We start from the raw sequence: 7,601 nt of genomic DNA on the forward strand, positions 1-7,601 counted from the left end.
TTGTGCACATTTACCTCAAAATCACTTTGGAAAATAGTGATCGCCTGCTCATTCTTTTGGCAGTGGAACAGCTCCAGAAAGTGTTGCTTGGTGGCAGAACATATTCTTGGCTCTCTTACTTTTTGCCTGGGAGGAGACTTGTCGATGATTGCAAATTACATTTTTCTGCATGTGAATCCCGTTTCAGTGACAAGAGAGCTTTATGTAAAGCAAGCTTCTCACGTCTTGCCAAACGGTCGCGGCCGACTATCCTCTGGTTGCCAGTTTCCTGATCAGAAAAGAATTGTATCTCGAGGCATGTTGAGGGGCTGAAGTCATTGTCTCTCTCCTTCGCACAGCTTAGAAGGACTGATCAACAGTCAAAGTCAGCGTGATTTACACCTGCGTCATTAGGCTTCCCACAAATGAATCAGTCTTGTAACATTACTTCACACATTTACACTCCAGTATTGAGCTCTTCATCGCTGATTTTCTTTCAAAGAAATTCATTGTCTTGTCACAAGCGTGTAAGTTTATTTGGTAAATGTGTAGAAATAAATCAATGAAACCCACAGTATTTTATAGCCTTTATATATTATAATGCAATTAATTGAAAACAAAAGGGAAAGAACCATCCATAAAGCGGTACGAAGACTCTTCCACTGGGTACACTCTGGAGCCCGCAAACATATTACAGCTGTTTGAGACATGTTGCTCCTGTGTGGATCCAGTACAATTCAAGAATGGATGTTTTTAATGTAGGTTTTATTATTTAAAAAGCACATTAGTATCGGTTTCTTTGCAACACCCTCATGTATACAATATAAATGATTGTGAATCTTTAATGCTTTGTTCTAAATGTGACCCTCGGCAATCAGGTATAATCTTAAGCTTTTAAATGTAAGGCATTATTGCCTCTTCAATTATACAAGGTTCGCTGTACGGCTGGTACCAAGTGCTCTGTGGTGGCTGTCTGGACGAGTTTTCAGAGCACAACGGATTAACTGAGAGATTTAATATTAGATTACCCTAGTCTAAATGAACTGTTCACTTGTTTTGTGTTAGCCGTATGTAACATTTTCTAATTAAGAATTACTTTTGGTTTGTGTGAGTAGGAAAAGCAAATGATAAAAAAAGATCAATTAAATCAATAAATGACTAACAAAAAAGTATGAGACAACAAACCAGTTACTGACGTAAGAAAACTCCCACTTTCTTACACTGCAGCTGCTTAAATTAGATCACATAACCATCACAGTTCCAGAAGTGTGGTGGGGGGGGGGGCTTAAGATTCTAGTTTCCTGATTCAAAGCTTGTTTTTAATGCATACTGTAACGGTTACTGGTACTGATGCATGACTCAGACACAGATTGGCAAGACGGGTGGATTTTACTCAAAGTTCAGGCAAGGTCAAAGCTTGAGATCAGTGAGTAGGCAAACAAGTCCAGAGAGGTAGGTGGAGAATCCGCAGACCAGGGCCCCCCCTCCGTCTCTCCTACGTGGATAACTGACTTAGCCGGATCATTTTAAGAATAAGATGACATAGATCAAGATTTTCGTTTCCGCAAAGCAGGTTTGGCTAAATCACCATAGCAACACATCCAAGACTTGAACCTGGTCCGGCTCCGAGCTAGATGGATTAATTCACCACTCCCACTGAAAAAAAGGTCAGCTCTCTTCCTCATTGATTAAGGGACAAACATAAACCTGTTTGGACTTGCTCCCGGTTCTTTTCTCCCAGTTGGAACAGGGGATTGAAGTAATTGCTCCTCGCCAAGGAAGACTGATAAAACTATGTATTAGTTTAATGAGATTAGCTTGAAGATATTCAGTATTAAAATCAGGTTTCAGGAAGAATAAAGCAAAGCTTACCAAATGAGTGCCCCCAACCAAAGCTGGCCTCAGGTGTGTGAGTCAACAGGATGAAACACTCAGATGCGTTTCCACCCCCTTTTATAGGCTCTGCCCCTGGTTCCTAATAGTGGGCCATACCTTAACCTGGGTCTCGCCCTTTAACCTGCCTTGCCACAAGTTAAGGAAGTTAACAGTCAAAAACGTCATTCTTAAATCTGGTATGATTGAAGATTGCAAACAGAAAAGTCTTCAGTCTACCACTGAAAGGCTCAGCAGACCTGCTGGGAGTTTTTATCCAGATGTGTGAAGCAGAAGAAAATGAAGCTCTCTTTCATGTTTGGTTCTGACTCCGGGTACAGGAAAGAGACCAGTCCCAGACAAGCTGGGGGATCAGGATGGTTTGTAAGGTAGAAGTCAGACATGTATGTTGGCACTAAGCCATTTCGAGCTTCATAAACCAACAGTAGGATTGCTCTTTGTTGGACTGGAAGTCAGTGTTAAACCTCCAGAACTGGATTGATGTGATCTACTTTCTTGGTGTTAGTGAGGACTTCAGCGTTCTGATTGACCGTCTTTTTACAGAGACCTGTAAACACACCATTATAATAGTTCAGTCTGCTGAAGATGAATGCTGGGACATGTCTTTTCAAGTCCTGCTGAGACACAAGTCCTTGAATCCTTGATATACACTCACCGGCCACTTTATTAGGTACCCCATGCTAGTAACGGGTTGGACCCCCTTTTGCCTTCAGAACTGCCTCAATTCTTCGTGGCATAGATTCAACAAGGTGCTGGAAGCATTCCTCAGGGAGTTTGGTCCATATTGACATGATGGCATCACACAGTTGCCGCAGATTTGTCGGCTGCACATCCATGATGCAAATCTCCCGTTCCACCACATCCCAAAGATGCTCTATTGGATTGAGATCTGGTGATTGTGGAGGCCATTTGAGTACAGCGAACTCATTGTCATGTTCAAGAAACCAGTCTGAGATGATTCCAGCTTTATGACATGGCGCATTATCCTGCTGAAAGTAGCCATCAGAAGTTGGGTACATTGTGGTCATAAAGGGATGGACATGGTCAGCAACAATACTCAGGTAGGCTGTGGCGTTGCAACGATGCTCAATTGGTACCAAGGGGCCCAAAGAGTGCCAAGAAAATATTCCCCACACCATGACACCACCACCACCAGCCTGAACCGTTGATACAAGGCAGGATGGATCCATGCTTTCATGTTGTAGACGCCAAATTCTGACCCTACCATCCGAATGTCGCAGCAGAAATCGAGACTCATCAGACCAGGCAACGTTTTTCCAATCTTCTATTGTCCAATTTCGATGAGCTTGTGCAAATTGTAGCCTCAGTTTCCTGTTCTTAGCTGAAAGGAGTGGCACCCGGTGTGGTCTTCTGCTGCTGTAGCCCATCTGCCTCAAAGTTCGACGTACTGTGCTGTTACGCCCTCCTCTAAAGTGAGGATACCGTAACTCGCCATCACACGTGAGCAGTTCACAGGGAGGGTGAGGTGAAATAAAAAAAACAGTGGGCGCACAATCAGGACAACCAAAAACACCGTACCGTTCAAACCAGGTTTATTGGACCTATAATACGGTAGTGGGGGAAAAGGGGCTGAGAGGAACCAAAGCAAAGAAATTAATGAAAAAGACCCCTAATCTACCTAGTCTAAACACACGTTTGTTATTCTATCTGAAAAGTACAGGTGGGTGGTCCGCCCAGATCTTACCTAGTGTATATAGACCGGTTTATCTACGGGTAGTATGTAAACCCCAGGGTCTCTTACCTACACACTCCCATTGTGCGGTCCCCTTTTCCCTGGGACAACTGAAGAAACAAAAAACTGCATAGTACAAACAATGGGTTAAACACAGACAGAATAACAAAAATAGCTTAACCGTGACCAGTTCAAAAGTCCAAACACCAACGTACACAAAACAAAAATGAAATGGCCCATGAACACCCCTCTGCTCAACACCCAAGTTTGGTCATTCGTTCCCACAAGTTATTTTTTTTTACTACAGTCCTTCTGCTCTCTCTCTCCAACCGCCCTCTCTCTTGTCTCTCGCGACCTCTTTTTAAACCACTCCATCCTGCAGTTGATTGGCTGTGGGTGAGGGTGATTAGTGGCTGCAGGTGGGCTGGCAGGGGAGATTATTGGCTGGTGGGTGTGTCAGAACATCTGGGGGAACACAAAATCAAAACATACACACACCCCCTCCCACCAACAGGCCGAGGCACGTAACACGCCCACCCTAAAAAAACACAAACCCTTAGTTTGTGTAACAAAACAAAAACCTACCACCTAACACCATGCGCGGGACAGAGCATCTGCCACAACATTATTGGAGCCCTTTACATGGCAGATCTGCAAGTTATATCCCTGGGCCATTATGGCCCACCGCATCAGACGGCGGTTCTGGTTATACATCCTGTTTAGGAAAACCAAGGGGTTGTGGTCAGTAAAGACCAGCACAGGCAATATGCTCGAGCCAACATATACCTCAAAAAACTGTGAGGCTAACAACAGGGCCAGAGCCTCCTGCTCATTGGTAGAGTACCTGGATTGGCAGGGGTTGAATTTTCTCGAGAAGAAGCTGACAGGATGGTCCACTCCGTCGTCATCTTCTTGTAAGAGCACTGCACCTGCCCCAACAGCACTAGCATCCACCTCTAACTTGAAAGGTTTCTCAAAGTTAGGGGCTGCAAGAACTGGGGCCCTACAAAGCAACACATTAGCTGACTCCAAAACAGTTTGACACTTTGGAGACCACTGAAAAGCTATTTTTGGGCTAAGCAAATTGGTTAGAGGAGCTACCACAGTTGAAAAATTCTTACAAAAGGTACGGTAGTACCCAATCATCCCCAAAAACCGGCGTAATTGGCGGCGGGTCGTAGGGGCAGGAAAGCTAGCCTTTCCAATGTCACATTTAGCCAAATTTAGGGTCAATGATGCTTTCTCCAACCTCTGAAACACGTCTGTTAAAGTGGAGATATGGTCAGACCACATGGCGGAATGAACGACTAAATCATCCAAGTAGGCAGTACAGTTAGGGACCTCACCTAGTACAATATTCACCAGCCTCTGGAACGTTGCCGGGGCGTTGCGCATCCCAAACGCCATTACATTATACTGTAAGAAGTTGTCTGGAGTGACAAAAGCCGAAATATCAGAAGCACGAGAGGTTAGAGGCACCTGCCAATAACCCTTCAGTAAGTCAAGCTTAGTCACATACGCCGCAGCACCTATGGTGTCGACGCAGTCATCAATACGTGGTAAGGGAAATGAGTCAGGCACAGTGACAGCATTCACTTGTCGATAATCAGTACAGAACCGAAAAGTACCATCAGGTTTAGGTATCAAAATACAAGGAGAGCTCCACGGACTAATACTGGGTTTAGCCATTTGATGTTGTAGCAGATAACTCACTTCTTGTTTCATTGCTGCTCTCTTCACAGCGTTCACACGATAGGGATGCTGCTTGATCGGAGCGGCATCCCGTACATTCACATCATGTTCCAAGACGGATGTACAACTTGGAAAATCATTAATTAAGGCAACAACATCCCTTCTTTCTTTTTCATCCAAATGTCCCAACTGGGAGTGAAGAGTTTTTAACAGTTGTGAGTTACACAAGCGTTCACATTGCTGGAGAGTGTTACGTACCACCAAATCATCCTCCTGGTTTTCTTCTGGTATAGACTCTGAATGCAGTCCAACAGAAGCCATAGGCACGACAGTAGGCTGTGCCGCTTTATCTGAGGACTTGGGACGGGTCTCTCGAACATGGTACGTTTTTAACATGTTAACATGGCAAACCCGGGATGAGCGTCTCCGGTCTGGCGTCTTAACCACATAGTCTGTTTCACTGATTTTCCTTTCAATTACGTATGGACCAGAAAAACGTGCTGACAAGGAGGAACCTGGAATCGGCAACAGAACTAAAACCTGATCCCCTGGTGTCCAGTCACGGCCAACTGCTTTCCGGTCATCTTGGCGTTTCATTCGCTGTTGAGTGTTAGACATGGACTCTTGGGCTACTGCACATGCATCATGCAATCTTTCCCGCATCTGGCTCACATACTCCAACACGTTTTTATCAGCCGAGCCAACTGAGTCAGAAGCCAGTATCTACTCCTTTAAAACTTTTAACGGTCCACGAACAGTGTGGCCAAACACAAGCTCAGCAGGACTGAAGCCCAAGGACTCCTGCACGGTCTCTCGTATGGCAAACAGGACAAGTGGCACACCCTCATCCCAGTCTTTCTGGGTGTCCATACAGTACTTGCGCAGCATTGACTTAAGTGTTTGGTGCCAGCGTTCCAAGGCACCTTGGCTCTCCGGATGATACGCACTGGATACATTGTGGGATATCGACAATGTCTGTAACACCTTGGCAAACAACTTGGATAGGAAATTGGTTCCCTGATCTGTTTGCAACACTTTAGGAAGTCCAAATGTCGAAAAGAACTTGACCAATGCTTTGATCACAGTCCTAGCAGTTATCTTTCGAAGAGGAATAGCCTCCGGATACCTAGTGGCACAACACATTACAGTTAATAAAAACTGATTACCAGACCTGGTTTTGGGCAATGGCCCAACACAGTCCACTATGACTCTCTCAAACGGTTCTCCTATCACAGGTATAGGGTAGAGAGGAGCTCGAGGTATCGTCTGGTTTGGCTTTCCAGTTAATTGACATACATGACATGTCTTACAGTACCTAGCTACATCAGACTTCAATCCTGGCCAAAAGAAATGTCTCAGAACACGGTCAAACGTTTTAGTTATCCCCAAGTGGCCCGACCAATTGTTATCATGAGCTAGAGACAGCACCTGCTGCCGAAGCAGGGTAGGAACAACTACTTGGAATACGGCCCTCCAAGCACTGTCTGCCTTATGGCAGGTCCACTTTCTCATTAATACTCCTTGGTCTAAGAAGTATGCCGTGTCCTTATTTTTCACCTCTTCCGGTGACACCACAGAGGCAAAACATGTATGAAGACTGTGATCCTCTTTTTGCTGTTCAATCACCGTTTCAGGGGTGATTCCTACAAAAAGGTCACTTGATTGGGGCCCCTTATCCGCAACGTCCCCGTGAGGGTGAACCTCGTTCAAACGCGCAGGCTCCTGAGGAATACACGGAACCTCACTCTCCACCGCTACTGGGCCAAACAGAGACTCAGGCAAACTTACAACATCATCCAGTCGTCGTGACTGTGCGCGAGTAACCACACAGGCCGAAAACACAGTAGGAAAATTCTTTGACAGATCCTCATCTTCTGGATTGAGGTTAGGTTTATCCAACACTTCTAACAAGGGCGTCACCTTTCCACCTGCTATGTCATTGCCCAACAGCAAAGCCACACCTTTCACAGGCAGCGTGTCCATAACACCAACACGGAAATGTCCTGAAACTAAGTCAGACGTCAAATGGACCCAATGCAAGGGCACGGGCAGTGTCCCCATCTCAATACCCTGCAGCAAGACTTGTGAACCACAAGACGTCTCTGAAGACCAAGGCAGCGCATCAGTAAGAATAAGAGATTGTGCAGCTCCAGTGTCTCTCAAAATTTGGATGGGCCTTTGTTCAGTTTTCATCCCAGATAAGGAGACCAAACCTTTTAACAAAAATGGGCTGTAAAGTCTGTCTGGTTTGCTTCGTGCAGAGCATGCACCGCTTTTCACCGGGTGACTCCTGGAACAGACCAGACCAACACCTTTTGGTTTGCTACTGGAAGTCATCAGTCGC

The sequence above is a fragment of the Pungitius pungitius genome, chromosome 3 (assembly GCF_949316345.1).
Source record: "Pungitius pungitius chromosome 3, fPunPun2.1, whole genome shotgun sequence".
In the NCBI taxonomy this organism is placed as follows: domain Eukaryota; kingdom Metazoa; phylum Chordata; class Actinopteri; order Perciformes; family Gasterosteidae; genus Pungitius; species Pungitius pungitius.